This window comes from Taeniopygia guttata, chromosome 33 (genome assembly GCF_048771995.1).
Source record: "Taeniopygia guttata chromosome 33, bTaeGut7.mat, whole genome shotgun sequence".
Classification (NCBI taxonomy): Eukaryota; Metazoa; Chordata; class Aves; order Passeriformes; family Estrildidae; genus Taeniopygia; species Taeniopygia guttata.
The window spans coordinates 2,722,768-2,743,640 of NC_133058.1; the positions used below are offsets into that span (position 1 = coordinate 2,722,768).

At 48.3% G+C, this 20,873-nt stretch overlaps 1 pseudogene; it reads right to left on the minus strand.

The window, feature by feature from the left end:
• Positions 1 to 2,687: 2,687 nt before the first annotated feature.
• LOC121469066 (TOG array regulator of axonemal microtubules protein 2-like) lies at positions 2,688 to 9,675 on the minus strand (annotated as a pseudogene).
• Between the last annotated feature and the right edge of the window lie 11,198 nt (positions 9,676 to 20,873).

A 20,873-nucleotide genomic window follows, 5' to 3' on the forward strand; every position in this document is an offset into this window, starting at 1 on the left:
TTCAAGGCATCTTTCAGGATCCCTGTGATTTCAGCCAGCACGTCCAGCGCCTTCTGCTTCACTTTTTTGTGGCTGTCAGATATTCTCAGGACAAAATAATCAAAAATCTGTGAAGAGAACAAACAACATGAAAGCTGGATTAAAATGCCCTTGTTTGAAGAGTGGATGTAGCAGTTAGCAATGTAAAAGATGAAAGTGATCCTTTCTCTCAGGTCAGCACTTGTTTGCACAATGTCACTGTTTTCCTGCGGGCCACTCACTGGAATGGTGGCGCAACCTCATGCTGGTTGAAAGATTTTCTTCTGTTTTTAAGAGGTTTGGTTGGGGACAGAATCGTTCCTATGGTATTTCTCTCCATCTATAAATCATTAAATCAATTCCATTTATTAATGCAAAAGACTACGTTTGCTTTAGAAGTATGGAAGCAGATGTTTACAATGTCTGGTTTTCTACACAGTTTCCTCAAGTACTGAGGGCAGTGATGATTTTGCCAAAACTATGGCTGGAGGAGATCTAAGTTTTCTTTTGTTTGTCTCAGAACCAGGATCTGGAGAAGTGCAGGGCTCTGATCAACTCTTCCAGGATCCAGACTATCTCTCTAAGTAACAGGTAGACTTCTGAAATTCAATCTGCTCTACAGCTCTCATTAGAGCAGGTTCAGTCCCTTGACAGCCCCATTATCAGGCACCTTTTCCTGGAAAAGGGGGAAAAGCAGCTACTGGGAGGAGAAGGCAGAGATGTGTCCTTAGCTGTTTTCCTCCTTCTCCAAAGAAGGGTGAGCACTGTCTTTACCAAGAGGAATAGGAACAAGGATGCAAATGAGTAGCCAGAGTTGTGCCTGTACAAGACAAGATGGACTATATAGAAGTATTCTTTTTTAAAAAATGGGTTTAAACCAACCTAGCCTGATACTTCTCTTCCTATGCAAATCCATTTTTGGTCTAGAGAATAATTGTCATGCTTTCAGTGGCTGCATTCCCTGCACTTAACCCAACTGGGAATAGGAGAGAGCAGCAGTTAGACCAGCAGAAAATTGTGTCATCATCTGGTGATGAACAGCATCAACAGGCATCTGCCAGACAAATACAGCTGGACTGAAATAACTTGTCCTGAAGCCTGGACCTGAATTAAATTTGCCTGAGTAAGAGGGACCAGCGTGTCCCAAACAGCCAGAATGGAGTGTCAAGACACACTGAATTAACTTTACTGCTACAGGCTTAGGAAAGGAGCTAAAGGAAAGGAACAATGAAGATGCCCTCCATACCTGGACAATGTTAGTGGAGATGAGCTGGGGGCTGCTTTTGCACAGGTCTTGGAGGAGTGCCACTCCTTCCATCCGTGTCTGAAAGCCCTTGGCTTTCAGGAGATTGTAAAGCCTCTGGAGCAGCTCCATTTCTTCCACAGCTGGAGGCAACGTCACCTGGGCTTTTGCACCGTGTAGGAGGCGTCCATCAGAGGTAGATTTCACCCTGGCAAATAAAACCAAATTAGGAACCTGTTGGTGATAACACCTTCAGTTAATTGTGAGCAAAACATCTTGAGGAGCTTTCCTAATTATGTGATTTCAAGCTAGAAAATCATGAGGCTCTGACGAACAATATGGGCCTCATGCCAATCACTATGGGAGACAATATGCAAGTAACATTCTCGCCAGTCCTCACTCAGGAAAACCAAGGATGAGATGCATCTGATCTATCTTCAGATGGCTTCCAAGGCACACAGGTCACATTGCTTTGTGGAGAAAGAGAGATGCTACTTCCAAGTTCAAATGCCTCCTCATATGGGACGTGTGTGTCTTATAATAAGGAAAACTCATCACTCTGGAGAAGCGTCTCTACAACCTGGCACAACAATCTGGAAAAAATAGCTCAGACGCATCTGAACAGATGAACAGGGCCATATTTGAATGATTCAGAAAATCAGTAACAGAGATAAAAACAGAAGCCAGACATCCCAGAACTGCGCTCACATTCCATTTGCTTCCCTAGAGACTAGATGCACAGCTTAACAACCCCACTGGGAACAATTCTCCTGGATCAACCTGTCTCTTCCATGAGCATGGGAAGATGCTAGCTATGCCACTAAGGCATGTGGTCACTTTCCTGTCACCGCTGAGCATGACAGAGCTAAATAAATCCCCTCTGTTATCAGAGAACAAGCACAAGTAGCTCTGCAACTGCCAAGAAGAGACAGCAAGGACCAAATTCCTGTCTTGAATGCTGATTGCACAAGATGAAAAAACAAAACATGCTGTCCATCAAACAAATTATATGAAGGACAAGAATATCAAAACAAAAAGTCCACCTTGAGACACCTGTTGACCAAAGTTGCTCAGGAATTGCCTTGCTACTTACTACTCAAACTTGATACTGTTTTAGTGTAAGAAAGCCATGATTCAGCCAGGCCAAACCACATGGATGAGAACTGCATCTTTGTGGAATGGCATCTTGCTTCTAGACTGGGCCTTCTCATCAAAACACCCAAAAAGACTCCACTCAGATTAAAAAAAACCCCTGTTTGAATTTTGAAATTGTGTTCAGCATAATGCAGAGGTAGAAATTTTTTAGCATAGACCATTTGTAGGGAAAGGAAACAATCTGTGGAACTAGTCACTCTGCCAGAAAGATTTTCCTGAGAAAGAGACATGTAAAGCTTGTCATGTGCTTTGTCACATCTAACAGAAGTGCTCAGTACCGTTTAGCAGAAGACAATGTGGCCTGGGGCTTCTTCGAGCCATTGTTCCTCTTCTTCACCGGCTCCTTGACACATGGGCATTCACCCCTCTGGTTTTCCATCCCCTACAAAGATGCAAAGAAACCCCGTCAATCTTTAGAATATAAAATTGGAGATTCCCTGTTTAAAACACAAGTTGGAACCAGGATCACTGCTACCAAGGCTTAGGGAAACATATCCTAACTTACAGATGGAAAAAGACCAGAGATTCAGTGATATCAACTCTTTGTTTTCAATAGCCCGAGGCAGGTGATGTGCGCTACCAGACTGAGCAGAAGTCTAAAATCCCAAATTCATTAGTCTTGAGCATAAATGGAAATAATGCAACAGGTAGGCAACGGGTTTTCTTAAAGGAAGCAACAGAAAAACTTGGACTCTTTGGGGGCTGGCCCACTGGGTTGGAAGTCAGTTTGGTTCAACACTCACTCTCCCTGGGCCTGCACAAAGGCACGCTCCCTTCTATAATGTCACTAAAAGAAATAAAATCCTCCCCTTAACAAACAAAGGATTTCCCACTGGATGCTGCTGAATTCACCAAGCTTCTTCCAGTTCCACAGGGCTTGACAGCAGGGCAGTATTCCCAAAAGACAGACAGTAATTGTAGTAACCAGGATTAACTTGGACATCTTTTGTAGATTTGGAAATTTTCTTGGTACTACTACTTCGGGTGTCTTTTGCAGAGACTCTGTTATCTTCAGAAGCACTATTCTCACTTAATTGCTTTCCTGGGGGCAGAGTAGGGAGACTGCAGCGGGGGGCTTACGCTTAAATATAAATCCATTTTCTCCTCTTTCCCTTTCCTCTTTGTGACCGATATTTAAAATATTCAAAACCCCACTTTTTCCCCAATTATATCAGTTCCTTTGTGGTCTGCAGATAAACAGGCTGAGGATTAACAGCTCATTGCCCGGAGCAAAATGATTCAGCACAAGAGGAATGACATAAAGACAGATTGGCTGTGTTTGATCTCATATTAGCAGTGGCAATACTTGCACAAAGGAGACATTTCTCCTGCCAAGCACTTACTTTCTTCTTAATTCTTGTCAGAATATCTTCCAGATCATAGGTGGAAAGAAATTGTTCCAAAAGCCTTTGAAATTTTTGATGATTGAGCAACAGCTTCACCATCTCCTGTCCATAATGCCTAAGGAAGGATGAAAGGAATGACAGAAGGAAGGGAGGGAGGAAGGGAGGACACAAAGGAAAAGTGAATAAACAAAGGAAGAATGTTAACAGTAGAGGCTGATACCTTAAACTCAACAGGTGCAATCCTTGCATGAGAAGGCATTACCTACTCAGCAAAGAGGGAGATGTACTTCCTCTTGACACTGCACAGTGCTGTCAGCTGAGCACAAGAGGCAAGAGAAGGTGGGGCAACAGAAAAATACCATTTCACTCTGAAACTGTGGGTGTGCTTCTGTGGGATCAAAGATCCCAGGGAACAACCAAAACACATCTGCTGTGTTGTCAGAGCCTATTAGCAGTGTCCTGCTGCCATTGCACAATAATTTGCCTTTCTTTAACTGGGAGGGAAGCCAGGACAAAACACCTCATGCATCCTATTGATTATTCTATGCTATATGTATGCACAGGGACAGCTAGTTGCTCTGGTGTTCTTGGCAGCTATTAATGGGAATTTCACCATCCAAGTAAGAGGATTTTGGTGGTTTGGGTTGATTTTGTCACTAGGAAACCACAATTTTCTTGCAAAAGAAATCTGGAGGTCACTGAGCCACAGATAACAGCATTGTAGAAATCTGCAGAACAGGTTTAGAATGACTGAATATGTTGGCTAAAGACCTCTGAAATATTTCTAGGAAAGTCTTAAGTTAATGAGAAACAGATGTTTGGGATCCTTCAGTGATGACCATTAGTCAACACTTTGGCTTTGTGTTGTGCACCTAAGGCCAAACAAAACTGTTGGACTGGCTACTCTGAGCTCTTTGGATCTCAGTAAAGAATCCTTCAAGCCACAGGAAGTTGGCAATGCTCCTTTTTGCTGGCCAACCTCAGGTTACCCTCTACAGTCATTTCCCAGGCAGCCCAGAGCAGTGGGCACAGCACCAAGGCTCACTGAACTCAAGAAGCGTTTGCACAATGATCTCAAGCACATGGAGTGACTCTTGGAGTGTCCTGCACGTAGCCAGGAGATGGACTTGATGACCCTGATGGGTCCCTTCCAACTCAGCATATTCCATGATGCTCTGACCCTTATTCACACAGTGTGGCAACTTCTATTTCCTTTAGTTCCCACTCTTTTGTGGTTTTACCTTTATAGTCAGACACAAAAAGATTTTCCTCTTTTAGGAGGTGAAATGAAGATCATTACCTTGTGTCCTGGTGACAGTCCTGAGCAAGCTTCCCTGCCACGTGTGCCAGCCTCTCAGCCCTGGCTGTGCCTGCCAGCTTCGTGACTCCAATTCTCTGCACCAAGGACAGGAGGAGTTTGGCCGAGCACTTCCGCACCTGGGCATGGCGGCTCCTGGGAAGAAGAGAGCAAACCCTGGGCACAGGGAGAAGGAGCAAGAGCAGCACAGGCCTTGGCCAGAGCCTGCTCCCTGTCCTTGCTGGGGGAAGGAGGCCTGGCTTCTCCCTGCAACTTGAGACACCTGTAGAAGGTTCAGTCCTCAGGTAAACACAACGTTAGCATTGTACAGAAGGACTGCCTGCAAGGAAGAGGGAGGAATTCAGTCTCCCTGCACCATCTGATACTCCATTTCTTTCACAGTATTTACTCTGAGAAAGATTAAAGAAATAGATTACATATGAATTATTTAGAAATGAAGGACAATTCTGACCCATCAGAGGGCACCCACTACACAGAGCTGCAGCAGGATTGAGGCTCTTTCCACCCGGTTGTCCCCAAATCTGCAGACCTTTGGGAAAAAACAAATGCAGGGAAAACATGTTGTGGGCTGTCAAGTTGCAGAATATCCAGCAATGCAGCCTGTTTCTTCTGTGAGGCTTGGCAAGGGAAACATCTGAATGTTTTACCCTATTCCAAAGCTGAGGAAAGGGTGGCAGGCAGTTTAGCCAGGTTGTCTTGTTCTAGAGAAAGTGTCTCTTGGCAACTATCAGCCCAGCACCAACACTTAAGGCAGCATTTGCTTCAACTGTCCCACGGCAGTTGGCCTGTGAAGGTGCCTTTAAAGTGATTCATCATGTCAAGGCTAAAATGAAACACCAATTTGAATAGAAAGTAGAGTTCTATGGCCAGGACAGTCATACAAGACTCCTTTTGGCAGGAGCTGCACCTGCTGTGCAGGCTTTGCCACACCCAGCAGATTCTCCCCCATGTGCTCCTCGCCTCAGCAAGTACCCTCCTTATTTCTCCAGGTAATGGCATCATGAGGAGACATGGTTTTCCCAGGGCCTCTGTGGTTAGGGCTGTGAAATATCAAACACCACTGACAGCTGCAATTGCAATTGTCCCTCTTCCCACAAAAGCACAAGGCTCTATCCTTAGCCTTTGCAGGCACTTTCACTTCCCCAGCAGTCACCACCTCTAGGAAAATCTGACAGACTGCGAGAGCTCCAGGAAGCAGCAGGAAGCTGAGTCAGAGGTGCTTTAGTCTGGGTATCAGGAGAAAGGTTTTGCACCCAGAGGGTGGTTGGGAACTGGAACAGGCTCCCCAGGGCAGTGGTCACAGCACCAAGCCTGACAGAGTTGAAGAAGCACTTGGACAACTATCTCAGGCACTTGGTGTGACCCTTGGGCTGTTCTGTGCAAGGCCAGGAGCTAGGCTCAATGGTCCTGATGGGCCCCTTCCAGCTGTCCATATTCTACCCTTCTGTGATTCTGAGAACTAATTGGCTGCAGGAGGGCAGAAACAGGTTACAAGAGGAAAGAAATGAAGTTGATCGGAGAATCAAGCCCCTGAATTCACAGAAGATGCAGGACACAGGACCCTTCCCTTCCACCATTCCCATTCTCTCATCCCTTCCCCCTCCCACACGCTAGAAGGTGAAGAATATCACTAAAAGAGGAAGAACCTACTTGACTCCTATGTCCATGAGAGCAGCCATTGCTCGTGCAGGAGTCACATTCTCCACCATGTCCCCAGGGCCTGACAGGCTGCTTTCTGAACAAATTCTGGGGAGTTCCACACCATCTGGAGAAGGACCCGAGCAGCCTCATCCACTTCAGAGTCCATGTCCTTCTTCAAGGTCGCAAAGAGCTCTCCCAGAGTGACGATTGCAGAGTAGGACACCTTGGAATGGAAGTTGGTCACCTGGGGAAGTCACGAGGGGAAACATAAGAATCACCTTTAAAAGAAAACCACTTGCCTTCAAAAGAAGTCCCAGGAAATGACAACATCCCACTGTGTCCAGAGGAACATAAAAGTACAATAAGGGCAGAAGAGCACAAGCACGGAAAAGCACTTACTCTGGCACCAATTTCTGGCCTCAGACCTGCATACTGCAGGCCAAAAAAAAAATTTTGCTAAAGTGTTCTACTTCACCCTTCTAAAATGTCTATGGCTTCGATTTTAGGCCCTTTTACTAGAAAACTGAAGCAAGGGCTGCTTTCAAATCATAAAGGCACAAGTCATAAAGATAAAAGAGTCGGGTCCTCCAGCTCAAAAAAGCAACACCAGCAGTTGAAGCACTCAGCCAGGAAACAGAAAACACAGGCACACACCAACAGACTAATTTGCTGAATTACAGCTTGGGCAGAGACTGGGACTCTGACAAAAAACGTCATTAGTGCCTCCATTTCTGCATTTGCACATTGCATTGTAAAGGCACCTCACTCAAAGACGAGTGTCAGATACCCAACCTAACAGTAAATACAGCTCCATGTACACACAGATCCTACAGATAGCTGGCAGACATTAGAAACAGAAGGTCTAAAACCAGAAATGAAGGCAGACCCTGAGCACACATGGAGATGAAGAAGCACATACCTACTCTACACACCATGTCTGAAGCATGGGGGACAATTCAGAACAATGTTCTCACCTCGCTGGTAACTGCCAAGCAAATGTCACGAAGTCTACAGAGCAGGACCTCTGAATGGGACCAGGCCAGGTGTTTGATGTTGAAGAGTCCCTTCTCCTTCAGCTCCCTGAAAGGCAAAAGATTGATTTTTCTCTCCACCAAGGCAGCACCCTCTGAAATGACCAGGCTGGCAGCTCAGTCGAACAATGGGAGGTGCTTTTCAAGGAGTACTTCACGAAATCATGGAACGCATTGCCACAGGATACTGTGGCTGTCAAAAGCATACACAGATCCAAGAGGCAACTAGAGGCGTTTCAGAGTCTTCATCTGTGGCCATTTAAGAAGACAGCTTTCTGAAATCTCTGGCACATGATGCCCCTCTGTCACTGCTTCCTAGAAGCTGTGAGACCGGACCATGCTGCTGTTTCTTGTCACCTCCCTGTACCTGTCCCTGAGACACAGTTCCACCGGGCTGTTCCTGGGACATTTTCCTTCTTTGTCAGCCCCAGCAGGCAGTTCCGCAGGGGGAGTCTGAACTGGCACTCTGGAGCTGAGTTTCCACTCTGCAATCTAGGCCTCCCTGTCACCCCCTCCACTCCACCTCACACGTTCCTCAAAAAAACAGCAGGATGTCCCAGAAGATACCACCCCTGGGCAAGAACTGTTGAAACTCTGGCTTTTCCCAAAACCCCCTACCTAAAACAACCCCCACAACAGCAACATGTTATTTAAAAGGTGCAAACAACTCTGTCTCCCAGCACTTGCTTTGCGCAGGCCCTCACCTATAGGAAGGTCTGTGAGGCATCAGGGCTGCAGCACAGGGCTGGTGACAGATCCCACAGACACCCCTGAGTGTCATCCTGACCCCCCACACCTGCAGGAGCTCTCTGCACCTCTCAGGGCACCAAAGAGAAATGGGGAAGAGAAAGCAGAAGAGAAAGGGCAAAACAAAGGAGACTGCACGAGGAGATACATCATGGCAGATTTTTCATGCTTATCCCAGTGTGAATGGAGTCCTTAACCCTGTGTGAATGAAGCATCCACCAGAGAGTGATCAAAAAGACATCAAAAGGAAAACCAATATGACCTATCATTTGGAGGGTTATCACCTCTGGGCCTCCCTCTGCCTGTGTATAATTTCAAGACACGTGGTGAGTATTGACAAAACATCTCAGGCCCATATGAAGCAGTGAGAAGGAAAAAGTAGAATTCAAAAGTACAAGATTCTTAGAGGATTTTATTTCTTTTTCCTTCTCTTCTGCCATGAGCCCTTCAGGAGTAATGACAGGCTGAGGGACTTGAAAGCACAAGTCCCTGGAGGAACTCCCCAGAGCTGCTTCTGGGACTGCCAAGCAGGAGGTCACAGGGAGACCCTGTCACCTGCCATTGCTGGCAGCAGTGGGAGCAGAGAGGAATCTTACTCAGTCTCCCTGGGCCAGTGGCCCACGGCACCCAAATCTCCACACTCAGAACTTCTGTCATCCTGCTCTGCCTTCAGCCAGCAAATCATCTCATTCCAGAGCTTTCTCTCTACTCTCAAGGTTGCCTTTGCAGCCCCATGGAGCAGCAGGCAAATGGAGGAAACAGCACAGACCTGCTGCAGCTGGAGCACTGCTGCAGAGCAAGGCCGAGAAAAGGCTGCTCTCAAATCTTTATCCTCTCACTGCTCTGCAATGGTTTTACCAGTGCCCTTTGGCACTCTGGGCTCTCGGGGCTCAGAAGCACCAGCAAGACTCACTTCTAACCAGCCTTAAGGCTAAGAGGGACACAGAGTGAACGGGGCCTTTCTTACCAGTCATCGCTGCCGAGCAAGGACAGTGCCTCCTGCAAGGACTGCTGTGGGTCTGCAGAGGCCGTGTCCTTCTGCACAGTCCCACGGCGCGGCTGCTCTCGGCGCTGGGCACCAGCGGCCATCTCCGAGGTCACTGTAAGGACAGGGTCGGCCATGGGCGCTGCAGCCCCGGGCGGGGCACCCCGCCATGGAGCGGCCTGCAGCCATCTCCCAGCCAGGGCTCCACGGGCACACACGGGCACTGGGGCAGAGGCTTCCCTGCTGTCGGGCACCTTGGGCTCCTTGCTTTCCCCCAGCCTCCCCGGCTGGGCACAGCTCCAGGCTAAACCTGCCCATGGCCCCGCAGCGCCAGCTCCGAGTGCCACAGGTGCCACAGCCAGCGGCAGTTCCTGCGGCCGCAGAGCTCCCGCTCCCTGCCAGACAGGGCCGGCAGCAGGACTGGCCGGCCAGGAGGGAGCCCCTCAGGTGCCTCTCTTGTCTCAGCGCCCTGATTTCCCCCAGCCCTGAGGATGGGGCACTCTGCAGCTCCCTGAGGAGAGACCTGCAGCTGCCTGGCCACAGCACCGAGCCAAGCCTGAACAACCCAGCCCTGCTGGGCCCGGCTCAATCCCCACGGAGCAGCTACCAGGGAACAGCCACACCTGACCCTTCCCACTGACAGCGCCTCTGCGTCCACTGACCTCCAATATCCTAGACAGCAGGCAGCTGAGTGCACATACATTTTAGCCTGCTATTGCGAAGGGATTACTTTATGGATTTTGTTCTTTCCAAGCATCATGAATCTTTACTCTTTCAGAGCTACACACTGGCTGTATTTAAAAGATGCTGAGGTGAAATTTATTTGCCATCTAATGGACGTGTTTGCAAACTCAGCAGTTTCTAAGCTTTCTCTTGTGGAAAAATGCAATTTCCAGGCTAGACAGTTGATAAAAAAAAACCTTCCAAATGCACTCTGAGGATAAGAATATTCAAATACAGATCCACATTGCTGGCAGAAGAACTCTCTTGTTAATCAGTTGACCTGGGTTTGCCTTAATTGAATTTTTTTGAAGGAAATTTACAAGGTGTGAGAAAAATCAGATGATAAATGCATTTCTCATGAAACCCATTTATCATCAAAAGCACTGTCAATCAAAAATTTCATGTTGTGCACTCAAAATCTCATTTTCTAATGTGTAGATGAAAACATTTGCACTGTCTAAAATGATGGAGTATATTCTGTGCAATATTCTGTGGGATATTGCACGGAATCCAGATGAACTGCTCTAGACCCCATAGGGTTTTTGTGCTCCCTTGCATGTTCTCACAATGTATGGAGGAATGATAATATCAAAAATATTCAGACGGGAGCTAGTCTGGATGTCACTGAGGTACCCCAGCCACTGACACCAGTGATGGCACTGCAGAAGTATGTAGACACACACATCTGGATTCACTATGGATAGAGAGCCAGGTCAGGCTAGTTCTGGTCAATCCTGAACATGGAAGCACCATCACTAGAAAAGAGCATTCCAAGTATCATTCCTAGCTTCCTTCTTATCTCACCCTACTTGGGATCACAGCACAGGCAGGCTACCCACAAAGGAGAGACAGGAGCCACTAGGGACGATCTGCTGAGTATTTACAGCAGGCAGCTAACAGCCTGGGAGCAGCAGGCAGCCCTTCCTGCCTGTCATCTGCTGCACACAGCCGCTGTGTTTGCTGGGTGGCACAGGAGGCACTGCTTGTTCCCTCCTGGCATTGCAGGCCGTGGGATGGTGGCAGCAAGGAGCCATCGGGCACTGCTGGGAGCAGCAGCACGACTGCACCGAGCCGCTGACGGCCATGCAGAGACAGCCCTTGCTGGGATAGCAGAAAAGCTGGCTGCAGAACTGGACAGCAGCACAGGCAGAGGGCCCAGATGGTGAGTGGACAACTGATTCTGGTGGTTCTCGTAGGAGCACAGTGAGCACACCCTGGCAGACTGCCCTGCAGCTCATCCCTGCAGGCACAGCTGCCTCCTGGCACCAATGCTCTAGTTTGGACTATCAGGATGGGCAAAAGCCAGAGATCAGGCCATTACACTACTTTATTCAGCTCAACTTTCCAGCGGATCTCTAAGAACCAACTGCTCCAGTACTACCAAGCTGGAGTAACTCAGAAGTAGATTTGCTGTTCATTCTCAGGACAGGCTATGGACCCAAGATCCCAGCTGTGCTGGCTGAGGCAGGAGGCAGTTTGTGCTCCTTGTGCAAGGAAAAACCCGTGCAGGAGAAAGCTGTCATGGAGCAGGCTTACCTGAGGAGTTGTGTGGGAAGCTGCCAACGGCATGGATGATGGGCATGTTGGGCAGTAAGGGCACATTGTCCTGCATCCTCAAGACCTTCTTCAAGCTACTACCAGGGTGGTTTCTCTGCACTCTAGAAGCTGTGCCATCAGCAGGTGGGAGGCTAAAGCCTGCAGGGACCAAAGAGGAGCTTGTAGGAGGAAGGCGCTGGACAGGGTGATGATGGAAAGCACCAGAAAACTTGCCAGAGCTGGAGAACATCTCTTTGTTATCCCAAAGAACTTCAAGTGTAACAATGGTATACCACTCTATCCCAAGTATAACACTAACATGGGACAATGATCACAGAATCCTAGAAGAGTTTGGGTTGGAAGGCACCTTTAAGCACCACCTAGTCCAGTCCCTGTGAGCAGGGACATCTTCATCTAGATCAGCCTCCTCAGAGCCCCATGTAAACTGGCCTTGAACATCTTCAAGGATGGACCAGCAACAGCTGCTCTGGGCAAACCCTTCCAGCTTTTCATCCCTTTCATTATAAAAAAAATTCTCCCTAATATCTAATCTAAATCAATCCTCTTCTAGCTTAAAACCAAACTACAGTGATGCTTCCCCTAAGAAACAAGGAAAACCAGTATTGCTTTGCTTTTGTTCTCCTGTTTCAGAGGCTGGCAGGGGAAGTTACCAAAAGAAAGTGCAGATAACCTTGTGTGATGCCCTCGGGCTGAGTGCAGCCTCCTGAGGGCCCTGCTGCCGCCCTCGGGGCAGCGCTCACAGCCCTGCAGTCAGAGCCCCTCAGGCGGGATTCAGGGAATTGCTCCTGGGGCTACAACAGAACACTGCCTCGGGGCTTCAGCACAGCTCCACAGCACCAGCTCCTCAGCAGGGAGTGGTCAGAGAAGGATCTCTGGTGTTTTCATTAGAAGGAGTTGGATTTTCTTGCTTCTAGGTTGCACCCTGGTTGAAAAGCATTCTTTTGGGCTCACCTTCCCTGGAGGCTGCTCTCCAGGAGAGAGTCTGAAGCTCCAGTGTACTTTGCAAGACAGAATTTTCTACTCTGAAAGACTTTAGAGGTGAAGGTGGAAAGCCGATATTCTGTCACTGACTTAGTGAGGCCATGGGCAATACACTTCATGCCTCTGTATTTTTCTTTGGGAAATGGAAATCAATCGTACGCAAGCTTCCACTCAGATGCAACTGGAACAGTCCCCCGGTCTGCAACACTGTGCAAAGGGCAAGCAAGTGGTCAAAAAGGACCACAAGTGCAGCCACCACTTACTTGTTTCAGCTGCATCCCCGGGCTCAACTGTCTCAGGAAGAAGCTGCAAGGATGTTATCTTTTGTCTCCTTTTCTTCATCTCTCTCTCCAAAAGCTCTATGTCCTTCTGCTCTAAGTTCTTCTGAGCCAACATGTACAATGCAGCACGGATCTAGTTGCAATGGAAATACATCACAGAATGTAAGCAGAGACACACAAAGCAGACACAACATCTCATCCTGAGCACAGAGTCCATAGAGTGCCACAGGCTTCAGTGCAGCTCCATACACATTCCAGTAGTTTCAGAGGAATGTCTCCCGTCCTCACCCTGGCAGTTACACACAGTGAGGTGGAACACTTCAGTGCCACAGCCTACACTGCTCCAACTGCAACCTATGTCAGCAAGCCCTGCTTGAAGCATGAAAGTCATAGGAGTGCTGCAAGACAGATGAAGAGCTCACATGGCCAGTGAGCAGGCAGTTCAGTTCCTACAGGCCATGGCAGGAGAATAAAAACCATGTGCAATACCCAGCAAGGAGGGCTAATGAGCTGTTGCTTAACACTCATGGCCAGGAATTGCAGCTGTTTCTCCCTTCCTGGCTTCTGAAGGACTCAGCTCTGAAGGACTCTGAAGGACTTGGTCTCTGAGACCAAAAAGAGGAGTCACGTGAAAACAAGTTGCAGAAACATTGATGCTAATGAGCAGAAAACTTGAGAACGAGAGGCCTGTGAGATACAGCCAGAAAGGTAATCAGGAAAAATCAAACTCTCCCCTTTTAATTCGCAGCCTTGCTTACACTCAATATTAGAATCTTTGCTTCTCTGCTTCTGAGGATGCACTTTGCCTACATGCACTGACGTGTAGCTTGCTCTGTCATTCAGAACTTCTCTCAAACAGCCTTTGCACATCAAGAATGCTTCTGGCATTACTTTAGCACCATCTCCAAACCAGGGACCTTGGCATCACTGGAAATAGCCAAGCAATTGCTCTGTAACTGTCCAATATATTCCCAAAGGAATCCCCATGCTCCAGGAGTGGAAGATGATGATTTTCAGTGACACTTTGGGCTAAGCACTAAACAGGCACTGGAAAGGAAGTCTGCTCATCCCTGTCCTTATCCCTTACCTTTCTAAAGCCGTCCCTCAGGTCTTTGTCACTTGTAAGACCAGGACTGCTGGGGTGATCCATCTCCTTGGCCCAGCTCAGTGGGAGGCCTGGTAATGAAAGCAAAGTTTGGTGTAAATCTCTGGAAGCCCCCAAAAACACCATGCTGGGCTACAGGCAAGACAGGTTCCAGATTGCAGAGCCCTCAGAAGACACAGAGATTGTGACTGAGAGCAGCAAGGTACAATGCCTAGGCCCTCTCCCAAGGGATGGGCTAGCGGCCATGACATTACTCTGTTGGCCAGCAGAGTGAAACCTGCTGCATGACAAAGGCCTCCGCCCCTGGATTCTGGAGAGCCTCTGTGTGTGATAAAGAGCAGAGATGGAGATTGCTCTTGACAGAGATTCTTATCTGCCCTTCTTCATGCTGATTTTAGTAAACATCTTTCCAGTTCCTAAAAGTCCTGGCTTGTAATACCTGTATGCATTTAGATCAACATTTTCTTCTCTTTGTTAGAATATGTTAGAAGACATTCAAAGAAAAGCCTAGGCTTGCAGGAGCGATACCCAAATGTGAACTGTGTTCTTGACGCTAGATAATTTGTTTTCCCCAAGGATTTTCATTCTAAACTGTATGAGATTGGGCCACTTTCAGGCCAGCCTGACTAAAGGCGGATTTTTTATTGCAAGCAGCTCATTCTGGAATACTCTTCAACAGAGCTGTTAAAATTTGGAGAACTAATCCTTCTATACAACAGCTTCACAGAGAATAAAATCAAGTGGCAGCACAGTAGAAAAGAACCAATGTTTTAAATCAGGATTTTTTTGCCCTTGGAAAATGGTCAGCTTAATAATAAAGGAGAGTTAGATATGGGCTTTGAGGAGGGAGGGCAATTCTGGATGGAAGGCAAGGCCTTGGAAGGTAAGAGCATCTGGGAAGTTGGCAGGGAAACTACTGATCCCAGGGTAAGAGCATCTGGGAAGTTGGCAGGGAAACTACTGATCCCAGGGTAACCTCCTTGTGACCATGGCAGTCAGTCAGGCCTGCAAAGTGGATACACAAAATGGAACAGAGGCTGCAATGCAAACCTAAAGCATCTGGAGCTCTGTATTTCATGGGACACATTTCCTGCCAATTTCTAAACAGCTGCACAGGGAAACGTGCTCCTGCCAGCAGACACTTGAGCAGGCCAGGGGAAAGCCCTGACCCACTTGCACAGGGCTGCCACAGGAACAGCCTGGCCTCTGGGCTGCCCTGGGACAGCAGGAGCCCAGAGCCCTGTGCTTCCCAGGAATGGCTCAGCTGCACATGCACCCTCCTGCTCCTCTCCCTGCCCCACAGCTGAGCAGCCCTACAGCTCCAGGGGCTCTGGCAGAGCACAGCTCATTGCAGGGCACATGCAGGGCACAGCTGTTCCCTGGCAATGTGCACAGGCTCTCTGGGCTGCCACAGGACCCTTCCTCCCACCAGAGAGCGGCCCAGCTCCCCCCTCACCTCTGTGTGAGGCTGAGCCATACTCAGCCTTCCCCTTGTCCTCCCCGGCAGTGACCCTGGGGCCAGCGCTGCTCGGTGGCCTCTGCTGAGGCTCCTGGGCCAAGGCCCCCTGAGCCGGCCGGGGGCCGAGACCTCCATTGCCAAGGCCGAGGTTGGGCACACGACTCTCCAAGCCAAACAGGTCAGCGAGTTTCCTTGGGAGCAGAGGCATCCCAGGTCCTAGCTTACAGCAAGAGCTCTTTCCCTTCTTCCTCTGGGCTTTTCTTGTAGACTCAGAAGAAGCTGTAATTCAGGTACAAGAGAAGAAGTGAGTTCATTGAACTCACCCCTTTACAGTCCACCCATCTAATGGGTGGGGACTTCAAAGTGTATTTTAGTAACTGAAAAGATTGGTTGTTTTTGTATTTTTCATGAAACTAGGATCCATTTAATTTCTCTGAACAATATGGAGCTGTCAAGCCAGAAGAGGAGGATTCTACTACTTCATGTGTTGCCCTTGCCTCCCCACTACTACAGGATCCCTTTCCTTCCAAACTGTTGGAAATTCACAGTGGTCTCTAGGATCTGACACTGTCAAGGAAGTGATTGTTTCCAAAAGTAGTTTTCAACGTTTTTGTTTCTGCATGTCCCACTCAATTCTAGGTTGGGTTTTGATACTTTGGGGATTTTTATGTCACTCTTTAGAACAAAGGAAGGGCTGGGACACAAACAATGGCACCATGTGTTAGATCTAAAAGAAGCTCTGCTTTCTCCATCAGATGTGCCCAGTACTCTGTGAGCCTGTATTTGAAGGGAACAAAGCGGTCATCCAAAAGTTCTACTTTTGCTCTCCTTACTTGTTCTGGGGGGTTATTCTCTGCTTGCTTTTCAGCAGAGACACCCAAAGCCAGCATAAACATGACATGCCTCAAAACATTTCTGATCTTGGCTAATACAGAAAATTCAAAATTTCCTTAATAGAAATAATAGCAGAGGGCAGGTCATTCTGAAATGCTCTCCAGCAGAGCTGTGAGAACTAAGAGAAGTAATTCTTTACATGGCTTCACAGAGGATAAATTCATATGGCAGCCAAGCAGTACGAGAGCAATACCTGTCTTAAAACTGGATTCCTTCACGCTGTAGAATACTCGGGTCAATAATAAAAGTGAGAAAGGTAAGGTTTAATGAGATGAGGCATTTCTAGTCCAGAATTAATCCAGAAAAAATGTCACCTTACCTACTGAGCAATACTACACCCTAGCATTCCAGCTGCCTATCAGCAATTAAGGAGTCATTCCAAAGGGGTCGTATCCAGGATTTGGCAGAACTAACCGTGAGTAAAGGGACGAGGGGATCTGATCCCTTTTTCTGCATCAGCAGAATTATTTCTTCAAGTCTCATCTCTCCTATCATTACACACCCAGAGACAGCAGAGGAACAACAACAGTGTCATTGAGGCTTTCAACTCCAAAGCATTGGCTGACCCAGATGCACAAGAGACCACATTTTGTCTGTCACAATTCCACTTGTCAGGGATCACGCAAGGCAGGGAGGGAGGACAAGGCAGAAGGCATCTCCTCCCCCAGCCTCAGCCTGCAACACTGACACAGGCAGAGAGAGATGGGGAAGAGATTTGTCATCGTCAGCCTGCCATAGGTGCCTTTGGGCTTGTGCTCTCAGAGGATGACAAACTCAGACCTTGCACAGGCTGCATCCATTTGGAAGGCTCTTTCTCCCTAACTGGAAAATTTATAAGGACATTCTGTCAGATGAGGTTTTCCTATTTCTGCCAATACCAAACCAGAAAATGTCCATGAATCTCCTTCAGATCTCAAAGGGTTCAGCTCAGAAATCGCCCCAAGCAAAGGTTTCCTGCTTCAAAAGCAGGAGGATGGAGTGGGATCATTTCTCATTTCTTGCTAAATACCTTCATTTTCCCTACTAATTGTGACACTAGAAAAGCTACAGGGTGATAAAAGGCATGTGCAGGATGGAGAAAAATGTTTCCTTATCCTGCACTGCATTTCCAGGGCCACAAGGTACCACTCCAGCCCCTGCCACTCAACACTTCACACTGGAGGAATTTTCACTGCACCACCAGAGAACATTCCCAGTAACTGGGCTCTGGGAGAGTCTACTGAGCCCATCAAGGAATTGAAACAAATTTAAAGAAATGTTAAAAAGAATGGGTTTTAACCAAGCTTTCCAAATGTCACCTATGAGTCAAGACTACAATGGCCATTTTAGGACAGACATGCACTGTACCTACCTGCATGTTCACACTTCCCCTCCTTGCTTCTGCTGCTGCATGTTGGGCTGGAGAAAATGGAGGACAAAAGAACATATGAGGAGGTAAAAAGAGAATGGAGGGAATGGGTGCATCATGAAAGGAGGCAAACCCTCTTAGCATGGTCACTCTGATGAAGGAGGAAATGCAACACATGAACACAACAGGATGCAGAGCTAATTCATTGTCCTTAAGTTTTCCATTGCAGGAGTCACACAGAGCTGGCCAAGCTCTGTGTGAAACAATAGCCAAGTTCAGCAGAGGACCCAGATTGAGGTGCTTTGAAGCCCTGCCACCTCTTCCCCATGACCACCTCTGCTCTTGGGACATTGGTGTTGGCTGACACATTGTGCTGGATATTCATGGATGGGCAAAATGGTGAATACTCAGAGGTTTGCCTAAATACATGGGACACCTGACTGTGCAACAGAACCACATGAGATGGGAAGAGGGAGGTGAACAGCACACTGCAGCAGCAGACACCTTGGCTTACCTCGTCTCCTGGGACTCCTGGAATTCCAGCTGCAGAGAGCTTTGCAGAGACCCCGCAGCACTGCCAAGAGGGGGACTTACTGCCTTGCGTATGGGGGGGATCAAAGGTGGTCCCAATGACCCCTTCTTCATATCCTCCCCACTGGAATACAGCAAGGACGTCTGGAAAGAGTAGAACACAGTGCTCAGATCAAGCATCCAGCCTTGCCTCCACTCATGCCTCAAGACAATTAGCCATGCATTTCACTGGGACCTGGCAGGAAAAGTCAAATGTATGGAGCAGCTTGGCCTAGGACAGGGAAAGGTGACCTAGGGAAGGGATGTGGTGAGGGACAGCCCCTGTCACATATTTGCCACCTCTCCCCTTGTGATCAGTTTTCTCCAAGAGTGGCTGCATTCCCAGCTGGCATTCACATGTTTGACATCAAGACTTTCAATGTTCTGAGGTGCCACTGCCTCCTCTGGTCTTTTGGATGGCATGGGAGTGGCTTTGGATCACTGTTCTCTCCCTGCCCCTAAGGTACCGAACAGCCACCGCTGATCTCCAGACAAGTCCCCCCAAAGCCACTCTGCAGCATGTCAAAACCTGATTTTCTCAAGCCTCTCAGTTCTTCTGCTGCTGCCCTTCCCTCCTGCAGTTCCCCAGCAGCCTTTGAGCCCAGATGCTGCTGAGCTCTCAGGGTGCTCCCTGCTCTCCCGCTCCCACACATCCATCTTCTCAGGCTCACTGGCATTTAGGAAATTCAGCAGAGCTCCCTGCCCTGCTGCTCTCTGGAAGGGCTCAGCCTGCCCAAGTTCCTCCAGGGCCCCCATGCCATGGCCAGGAATGGGGGTGGAGGCAGCAGGGGCAGATGCACACCTTTCCTTCATATCCCATCATTTCTGGCCCAGCTAAAGAGCCAAACCAGGACCTGTTCAAAAACTTCAGAGACAGGGTCAGTTCCTGTCAGGGATACACTGGGCCCTTTCTCAGCAATGCTGTAATCAAGTACCCAAACCTTTGATTGGACATTTTATATGCAAAAGCTGTTGTTCATCTGCCTCCTCCTGCCTCCCACGGCAAACCCAAAAAAACAGCATGTCCTGGCCCTGCTGCAAAGGCAATCGTGTGGCTGGGCTCTGGGCTGCTCTCCCCATGGCCACCTCCCATCCCTTCCCTCTGGACAAAACCATACCAGAGCACACAGCTGTAAATAAACAACCCTGATTTTTCACACCCCAGTTCTCTTTCCATTTGCTTCAGGCACAGGCAGCATTGGCAAAGTTGTGGTTTCCACTTGCTCCAGGTTCCCAGGGCGGGAGGTTCATGGGGGAGCTGGCACAGCCACCCCAGGAGTGGGGGTACCTGCACAGAGGGGTCCCACTGACAGAGGTCACTGTCTCCTTGCAGTCTCTCTGGACACACTTGGTAGCTGCAGGGGCAAATCCCAGCGTGCCCGGTCCCGTGGGATCTCATGTTGGGACTCAATGTCCCAGCCAGGGTGAGCACTGCTTGTGGCCCTGGGCTCAGCATGGCAGGCCTGGTGCTCACGCCACTGCAGACTTCAAGCTGGCCATGCACAGCTCCGTGTTTCTCCCAAAAATATCACTGCTGCAGCACCTGGGGTTCCCCAGTGCTGGCCTTGTTATCCCTACTGCATGGAGCATCGCATGGCATGGCAAAGGATGGATCCCATGTGGCATCCAGCCTGCCCTGATCCAGGCTGGGCACCAGCAGGGGAAGGTGCAGTGCAATGTCTGCACAACCCAACCAGCCATCCGACCCCAGCCGCTGGATGAGATGGAAAAGCAGGTGGGGAGAGACTCCAAACAGCGCTGTCTGATTTATCTTAGCCAAAACCAGCACTGGGGGTTGTTGGGAGAAAGGGAGAATTCACATGTTCAGTGACACATTGGAAAAGGACCTTGATCAGATTCACAGGGCAAGGAGATATTCTGCATCCCTGATTTGCAGTATTTTCTGCTAAAACACACACCTGTCAGCCCAGGTAAAAGCAGATGTTCAATAGAGAGCTGGGTGGGATTAGGTAACAAGCAGATAGGAATAGGGAAGCAGCAGTATGTGACTTCTGTGTAGTTCTGAATGATGTTGTTCAAGACTGAGCTGCATAGTAATAAGAAATGGAAAAGCAATGATGGGAAAATTAATAGACGTACACAACAATGGAGATAAGATTGGATCTGAGGCAGGACTTGGTTCCAATCAAATCTGCCTGGGAAGAGGCCTGGCTTAAACTCTCATTGTTTGCTTTCCTTTGAAGAACAACAATATCCAAAATATGACAGATGAGTATTCCTGGGGTAGAGGTTGGTAATTCAACTGCAAACCTCAGGAGAGGAAGGATTGCAGGAACCACAAGAGGAAGACAAATTGTAGTCTCATCAAACAACAGAAAAGTCCAGTGCCTGTGTATAAATATACAGCGCTTGTGTTGAATTCTTCCAGGAAAATGCAAGTCTGAAGTGAATCCCAGGTGTTTGACTTCATGAAAATTAGCAAGCCCTGATTCGATTTCCTTCCCAGTCGG